General features: G+C 45.6%; 1 protein-coding gene across 2 annotated transcripts in view; it reads right to left on the minus strand.

Annotated features, from left to right (window-relative positions):
- The window catches only part of LOC143040296 (uncharacterized), a 273272-nt gene extending 265706 nt beyond the window's left edge, over nucleotides 1–7566 (minus strand). For both annotated transcript variants that reach the window (XM_076211157.1, XM_076211153.1), the window contains exon 1: nucleotides 7499–7566. The gene's annotated coding sequence lies outside the window, so the exon portion shown is untranslated. The remainder of the gene's footprint in view (nucleotides 1–7498) is intronic.
- Between the last annotated feature and the right edge of the window lie 203 nt (nucleotides 7567–7769).

Below are 7769 nucleotides of genomic sequence, written 5' to 3' on the forward strand. Positions count from 1 at the left end.
GTGCGTGTGAGGTCACAACATTACCCATAGATCGGCCATATATGAGCTCTGAGCTCATATACGGAGGGAAATATCTGTCGATCACGAATCCAACACGTGATCCAAGACCATGGTGAATCACATATTATATAATTATATATATATATATAATATATACATATATTATATATATATACATATATATAGTATGCACGAATATATGCATGATGTATGTGTATATATACGAACTGTTCATATTAAAGAAATGGCCTTTACATGTACGTATGCTTGCACGTTTTTGCATGCATACACTCAAACCCTAAGAGCCCTGATTGAGAGAGAGAGAGAGAGAGATCTGTATGTCCATCTCAAGTGAACTCAATTCTGTGTCCGTCTGAATAGGGCCGGGAGTGCAGGACGGCCGGCCACCATCTGGGCAGATTAGAGAGCGAGCGAAGGCATCGCCACGTCTGTCCCCAGTTACAGATCGTTTTTCACGCACAAGGAGCCAGAGAGGGAGCGAGAGGGGGCGAGGGAGCGAGGGAGTGAAGGAGCGAGGGAGTGAAGGAGCGAGGGAGGGAACGAGGGGGAGCGAAGGAAGGAGGGAATTCGAGCCGTCGTGGGCGTGCATGCATCTTCTTTCCATTCCTGTCCATTTGATCTTTGCTTCTGTCTCTCTCTCTCCTTAGTCTCTCTCTCTTTAGTCTCTTTTTTGCTATCTTATTTTTCACTCTCTACCCTCTCTCTTCCTATCCTCTATCTTTCTAATCTATCTCTCTCTGTGTCACCCTGTCTGTCTGTCTCTCTGTGTCTGTCTTCCTTTGTCTCTCATTCTCTTTCTTTATCTATCTATATCTTATCATTCCTCTCCTTCGTCCATTTCTAGGACTAGTGTCTACATCCTCTTGCTTTTCCACAACACAAGATAATCCCAGTTGAAGATATCTTTGATGCCTTTATTTGAAATACTATAGTTACTGATATATCTACTTATATACTTATATCGATTAGTACTAACAGGACGAGAAACAACAGCTTCAAGCTGTCAAGATATAGAAACCAAATTGAGAAATAAATAGAAACCATTTCGCAGATTATCAATTGAATGAAATAAACTTCTTCCAAAGGCAATACAGTTTGAAGTTTCGAAGTTTTATAAAACACTTGAATAAACACCTAAGTTTTGATTTGTTTTTATACCCGACCTCATTATGAGCTGAAAGATCTCCTGTCGACAGGTTTTTTTCGTTATAATAAATAGTAACTCATTAATTCGATCGTGACAGACAACTCTCCTTCCTCAAAATAGAAGTAGATGATATATTGCTCACATTAACACCAATTCCCTGGAATTGGGCAGTTATATACCAATAACAGTTGCCAAAAACGACTTGCGACTGGCTACCACAGCTGAGAAGTGCAAAGCTGCTGGCCAATTACCATCACGTACAGTCCGACATGGCTGTGCATGAAACGAGGTAATCATTCATGCAAGACCGATCCCTGGCGTCATTGCCAACATTAAATATACACTACGTACAGACCAGTCGCCTCGTCTGTTACGATAATGAGGGTGGGGGGAAGAGGAGATTTGCTTGCTTCTGTATCCTTGAAACGTCTTATGTGGGTCAAATGGTGACCATGAACATACATTTCGAAATTTATGTTATGTTGTTCTGTGGATGAAGAAGGTGAGGTACCAAGGTCAGTAGACACGTAGCTACGGCCGAAGCCGTCACCTTTGCCCTAAAGAATGTGTCTGGTCTCTTGGGGCAGGTAATAGTCACTTCTGGGAATTGGAGAGGAATGCGGGATTCGAGCCCACAATTGAGCAAATACGAGACTAGCACGCTTTCTACGTCATCATCGCATGTTTGAGAGAACGATCACTATCAAAATGTCATTTACGGTGTTTAGTTTTTGATATATGCTCACGGGTTGTAAATCAAATTCTTTGTGGACCTTCGAGGACAAAAGCATGTCAGAAGAGGGGTCTGCGGAACTAGACTCTCCTTTCAGATACACAAATGGAAGTAGAGGGAATGTCAAAGAATATCCGGTTTCTTTGATCTGTCGAGATAAACATAAGTTGTCGAACCTGCCAAGAACATCTCTTGGTCTCGATTTTTCATCCCCAAGGATAGCAACGAAGACAAAAGAGCATCCGATTTCTTTTGGAAAATCAAAATAACGATAAATTCTTGTCGAACCTGCCAAGAACAACTCTTGGGTTTGAAAGACGAGGCTGTCGATGATGGTGGTAAAGACGTAAATGCTCGATTCGTCGTCTCTTCTGCCTCATCGTATAATTTTTTTTTTCTCGTCTTCCCTTTCCATCATATCTAGTCTAATTTACTTTGTTGTTTCTCCTTCTGACTCATTTCCTTCCCCATCCATTTCTCTCTCCCCCTCTCTCCCTCCCTCCCTCCCTCCCTCCATCCCTCCCTCCATCCCTCCATCCCTCCCTCCACCTCCCTCTCCCTCCCTCCCTCCCTCTCTCCCTCCCTCCCTCCCTCTCTCCCTCCCTCCCTCCCTCTCTCCCTCCCTCCCTCCCTCCCTCCCTCTCTCCCTCCCTCCCTCCCTCCCTCCCTCCCTCCCTCCCTCCATCCCTCTCTCTCTCTCCCTCCCTCCATCCCTCTCTCCCTCCCTCCATTCCTCCCTCCATCCCTCTGTCCCTCTCTCCCTCCATGTCTCCATCCCTCCCTCCATGCCTCTATCCCTCTATCCTTCCCTCCCTCCCTCCATGTCTCCATCCCTCCCTCCATCCCTCTATCCCTTCCTCCATCCCTCCATCCCTCCCTCCATCCCTCTATGCCTCCCTCCCTTCCTCTACCCTCCCATCCCTCTCTCCCTCCATCCCTCTATCACCTCTCTCTCTCTCTATCCCTCTCTCTCTCTCTATCCCTCTCTCTCTCTCTATCCCTCTCTCTCTCTCTATCCCTCTCTCTCTCTCTATCCCTCTCTCTCTCTCTATCCCTCTCTCTCTCTCTATCCCTCTCTCTCTCTCTATCCCTCTCTCTCTCTCTATCCCTCTCTCTCTCTCTCTATCCCTCTCTCTATCCCTCTCTCTATCCCTCTCTCTATCCCTCTCTCTCTCTATCCCTCTCTCTCTATCCTTCTCTCTATCCCTCTCTCTATCCCTCTATCCCTCTCTCCCCCCCTCTCCCTCCATCCCTCTCTCCCTCCATCCCTCTCTCCCCTCCATCCCTCTATCCCTCCCTCCATCCCTCCCTCTCTCCCTCCCTCCCTCCTTCACTCCCACCTCTCTCCCTCTCTCTCTCTCTTTACTCACCGTCTCCTTTCATTTCTACTTTTTTTCCTCCATTTTTTGCTATCCCTTTTCCTTTTATTTTCCTCATCCCTTCCCATCCATCAGTCCTCTCACTCTATCCATCGTTTCCTTTCACCCTTAGCACAACAAACACACCCTCATATTCCTCTTCACCCTAACTGCATCACGCCTCTCATACAACTAATTCTTCTAACCATAACGTAATTGTAGACCCTAATCACCCCAGTTTTCCCACTCCCTTACGTCCCACTTTATCTCACTCACCAACAAGCACTATACAGTATGAATCATCTCATGAACCCAAACTATGTCCGACACACACACACACACACACACACACACACACACACACACACACACACACACACACACACACACACACACACACACACAATGGTAGAGTTCCCGGCTGCCACTACGGCGGTTCGGGTTCGAATCCGGCCCAGGGCTGAAATAATTTCATATTTCGATGCGCTGCGGGTTGTTACTCCAACTGTCGTGAGAGGGGAGTTGGGAGTGTGTGTGCGTGTAGGGTTACAGCGTTACCCATGGATCGGTCATATGCGAACTCTGAGCTCTCTTCCGGGAGGGAAATGGCTGTCGATCACGAGTCCAACGAGTCCAGCGTACACTTACAAACACGTTCAAACGAAACCACACTCAAACACAAAAGCACAAACCCAAACACAGACAGGCAAATTGAGAACGCACAACCCATGTTATACTTCCACACTCCTTTCCACTCACCATCTCCCTCCTTCTCTTCCTCTTCCTCTTCCTCTTCCTCCTCTTCCTCTTCCGTGCCCATATGAAGACCCTTCTGGTAAATCTTTGTGGGCCAGATGTCCTGTCCTGGTCTCGATTGGCTGACAGGTTGAGTGATTTCTCTCAAACAAGGGCAAATGGTTGGAGGGTGCTGTAGTGGGTGCAATTGTGGGCGAGTGGGCGTGCGGGTGAGGTGGTGGGTGGTTGAAAGTACGGCTAGGTTAGATTGTCCGTCCGTCCGTCCGTCCGTCCGTCCGTCCGTCTGTCCGTCCGTCTGTCCGTCTGTCCGTCCGTGTCTCAAGAACTTGTTTTCTGTGTGGGTAAGTTGCTATGCTGGACAGAAGAATCCTTACTGGCCAATAGTCGTGGATGGATGGATGAACATATCTAAGCGCAGAGGAAGGAGAAGAAAAGCATGAAGAAGAGGAGGAGGAGAGGAAGAAAATGAGGAAATGAGGAAAAGGAGAAGGAAGAGAGAGGATATTGGCGAAGACGTGGTCGCTTTTATGGTCATCTGAGAACGAGACGGGAAAGGGACGGGCGAGGGGGACGTGTATGAAGGTGAGGGGGAAAAGGGGGCAAGGAGGGGGAGGGGGAGGGGGAGGGGAGGTGAGAGAAGGAAGGAAGGAAGGGAGACAGTGAAGGGAGGACGGAGACGGGGATAAAGTAATCGATGGACGGACAGACGGAAGGAGGGAAGAAAGGAAGAAGGGAGAAGGAAAAGGAGTAAAGGGAGTGTGGAGTTGGGAAGAAAGGAATTGATAGACGAACAGATGGAAGGGAGGGAAGGAAGTAGGATGGAAAGGATAAATAGAAAGGTGAGGAGGGAGGGAAGGAGGGCAGGAGGGAAAGGAGAGGTCTGCCCGTGTCAAGAAGGTTGGGTCGAATGTCGAAGGTCAGCGGGACCATGGGATAGCGCGAGACGTCGGCGTCATAACAGGGGAAAGATCCAGAGGCGACGAGGGGTGGAAGAGTTAAGAAAAAGGTTTCATGGTCACGTGACTCTGTAAGGATTAACCGGAATGGTGCACGGAAATTAAATGATCTCAGTATTCTGGCTATGTCCCAGAGAAATTAAATAGGATTCTAGAACTGGTATTATGATCTTGTGACTTCGACAGTTCTTCTGTTGTTTGCTTTCTTAATATTCTTGTTTGGTTTTATTTGTATTTATCTATTCATTTGTTCATTTATTCATCTATTCTTTATCTACATATTTATTCATATTTGTTTATTTATCTATACATTTACTTATTTATTTATTCATCTGTATATCTATCTATTCATGTTTGTTTATCTAATTCATTTATCTACTCATTTAATTTTATCTATTTTTTACTGTATCAGGCCCGAGTGCGGCCTGGAGAAACTCTTGTCATGCTTTGTCATTGGTATCCTTTAGGGGAAAAATGATCTTCTCTAGGTGTGGGAGAAGCCGTACGGGCTAACAGAGGCTGAAATGACAAAGTTAGGGATATCACTGAGGAGAGGGACGGGAAGCAAAGAGGGCGTAAAAGGTACTAGGCTTTCTACATGTGAAGCATGGGGCAAAGTACGAGAACATTGTCTAACATTTTCATCAGGACCTAAGTCGTAATAGCTGTTGAGTGTCTTCCATTGATGTCATACCGTGAACCTCTCGAGGTCATCGAGTTACTATCATACTTATCAGAGATTAGAAAGAGGTGCAGCGATAAAAATGCAAAGGTGTTGCTATCACCTATCATACTTCCTGGAAATGACCTTGTTCTGATAAACTCATATACACAATATCTATCTATGGCACAATCTATTGAAAACAGTGTCTACGATATGAACTGAACCCAATAAATCCAGTATAGTCGTACGATTGCATCCAAGGATCCAATGATCCACCTTAAAGAGAAAAACCGACCCTATGGTACGGTACAATACGTCAATGCAGTAATGGACAGTGTTGATAAAAACCTTCACTGATTCCATCCACAGTTAATCAAGATCCATTAACGCAGCACAGCGCACGTCACGCTCGTGTTCTTCTTCGTGGAAGACATAATCCTCTTTGAAGTCGTAAATCCTGAGGAGATATTCAAGACACAACACCTAACGCAGACGTCAAGCCAGGATCCATGTCTAAGTTTCGTCACTCGTCACTAATGTGTGAGGCAGCATTAAATGTTCCACCACTTAAGCTCCACTTAGACACTTAAGCATTAAGCATTACTTATCACTTAAGTACTGTATGCAGTTGGAACCCATCAAACCACTATTCAGTAACCTTTTATACATTACGAGGAAACATCAAACTGTTCTCATTCACTGTTGTAAAACTATTCACTATGTATTATGCACTATCGTCTGAAGAAGCACTAGTCACCGCAATAACATTTGCATTTGTCTTAGTTTTCATCTCACTTTGCATCAACCACGTCCTGAGTCGGACATATGTTCTTCCTGTACAGAACTCTGAACACTTTTATTGTCGGACTAGAACACTAAATGTTAATATTCGTGAGACTGCAGTATTTTTTTTTTTTTTACAAAAAAGAAAAGAAAAAATAAAGGAAAATATATAATTTCTAAAATTTTCAAAACACTGCGTCAAGGAAGCATGCCCCTTCTTTCTGATGTCCGACAATGAAAGAATTAAATCAAATCCATATCACTTTAGAAGTTTGTGATCATTTATCAACTTTCACCATAAATGTAACATTTTTTCAAACCAAGCTCTATAGTGATATCAGCATCGACATCATTCCTGTGAAAGGTGCACTTGTCCTGTTGTCTTCATTTGTGATCTTTCTTAAAAACTTTCATTGCTATTTGTTATTTTGATTGCCAGAAGAACCGGACCTCCCGACCAAGCACCTTCCAGGGCTTTGACGATGTCTTACATACGAAACGTCGAAATATCCCGAACTGCTAGAGAGTGAGTTCGGGGACCACGGAGGAGACCAAGTAACAGGTGACGGGGGCAGACTCTACAAGAGATTGTGCCTCTCACTTATGACGCACTGTTTCCCCATCAGCTCACGTTCATCAAGACTCTATGTAATATATATATTTTTTTCAATCTGACCCTTTCAGTTTACGAGTCGTCAGGGAAAAGGGAGCATCGATGTATTCTTTGATTCTTCAGCCCGGAAGGATCTCCCAGAGGGAAGCCTCAATTAGTATGGTGTTTACATATTACCCAATGCAAGAATCGTGCGAAACGTCCCGTCACCATAGAATCTCTGACACTGTGTCACCTGAAGCGAGACCACGCCTGCCACAATGACACTCTGCCCTCTGACACGCATCACTGGACCGTCACTAACACATCAATGACTCCACCAAATCACGTGACCATGAACCCTATTATTGCACAAGCGACACAAAACACAATACATGACACCAACGACGGGTCACGAGGTGGTGCCAACACCGAATGACACCAGACCGGGCACCGTCTCTCTTGTGGTGCCACACTAAATCACTCACAGGCAACAACCACCGCGCCGCCGATGTTGCCGCCCCGAGCCGACGGACTGACTGACTGACACCACAACTCGGCCATGCCCTACACGAGACCCGCATCGGAACGTGGGAGGAAGGAGGAGGAGGAGGAGGGCGAGGAGGAAAAATAAAACAAGTAAAATAGAAGAAAAAGAGGAGGAAGAGGATGAAGAGGAGGAGGAAGAGGAGGAAGAGGAGGAAGAAGAGGAGGAAGAAGAGGAAGAAGAGGATGAATAGGAAGAAGAGGAGGAAGAGA

This window comes from Oratosquilla oratoria, chromosome 28, assembly GCF_046742065.1.
Source record: "Oratosquilla oratoria isolate Oo_2021 chromosome 28, ASM4674206v1, whole genome shotgun sequence".
NCBI lineage: Eukaryota > Metazoa > Arthropoda > Malacostraca > Stomatopoda > Squillidae > Oratosquilla > Oratosquilla oratoria.